This window comes from Trichechus manatus, unplaced genomic scaffold (assembly GCF_000243295.1).
Source record: "Trichechus manatus latirostris isolate Lorelei unplaced genomic scaffold, TriManLat1.0 scaffold00091, whole genome shotgun sequence".
Taxonomy (NCBI): domain Eukaryota; kingdom Metazoa; phylum Chordata; class Mammalia; order Sirenia; family Trichechidae; genus Trichechus; species Trichechus manatus.
The window spans coordinates 6,586,399-6,587,673 of NW_004444027.1; positions in this window are offsets into that span (position 1 = coordinate 6,586,399).

Genomic DNA, 1,275 nt, shown 5'->3' on the forward strand with positions numbered 1-1,275 from the left:
GGACAGTTTAACTTCTTCATTAGTAATTTGGATGCCTTTTATTTCTTTTTTTTGCCTTATTGCTTGAGCTAGGACTTCCAGCACAATGTTAAATAGGAGTGGAGTTAAAGGACATCCTTATCTAGTTCCTGTTCTCAAAGGGAAAGTTTTCAACCTCTCTCCATTAAGAATGATGTTGGCCGTTGGTTTTACATAGATGCCCTTTATTATTTTGAGAAATTTCCCTTCTATACCTATATTATGAGAGTTTTTATCAGGAATGGGTGTTGGACTGTGTTGAATGCCTTTTCTGCATCCACTGAGATGATAGTGTGATTCTTTCCTTTCCTTTTATTCACGTGGTGGATTACGTTGATTGATTTTCTAACGTTGATCCATCCTTGCATACCTGGTATGAATCCTACTTGGTCATGATATACATTTTTTTTAATATATGATACTGAATTCTGTTGGCTAGAATTTTTTAACTTTTTTATTGTACTTTAGATGAAGGTTTACAGAACAAATAGTTTCTCATTAAACAGTCAGTATACATGTTGTTTTATGACATTGGTTAACAACCTCACGACATGTCAACACTCTCCCTTCTCGACCTTGAGGATCTTTTTATGGTGAAAATATGCATAGCCAAAGTTACACCATTTTGAAAGTTTCTACATGTACTATTCAGTGACATCGATTACATTCTTCCAGTTGTGCTGCTATTCTCACTATCCTTTTCCAAATTATTCCATCACCAGTATCTACAACTCACTGTCCCCAGGCTTCCCATCAAAACTTTTGAGTTGCTGTTGTCAATTTGATCTCACATAGATAATTCTTTCTTTCTTTTTTTTTTTGCACCTTAGATGAAGGTTTGCAGAACAAATAGTTTCTCATTAGACAGTTAGTACACATATTGCCCTATGACAATACTTAACCCCATGACATGTCAACACTGTCCCTTCTCAACCTTGGGTTCGCTATCACCAGGTTTCCTGTCCCCTCCTGCCTTCTAGTCCTTGTCCCTGGACTGATGTGCCTCATTAGTCCTGTTTTGTTTTATGAGGCTGTCCAATCCCCGGCTGACTGGTGAACTTCAGGAGGGGCTTCACCACTGAGCTAAAAGTGTGTCTGTGGGCCATACTCTAGGGTTTCTCCGGTCTGTCAGGCCAGTAAATATGGTCTTTTTTTGTGAGTTAGAATTCTGTTCTACATCCTTTTCCAGCTCTGTCCAGGACCCTCTATTGTGATCCCGGTCAGAGCAGTTAGTGGTGGTAGCTGGGCACCATCTAG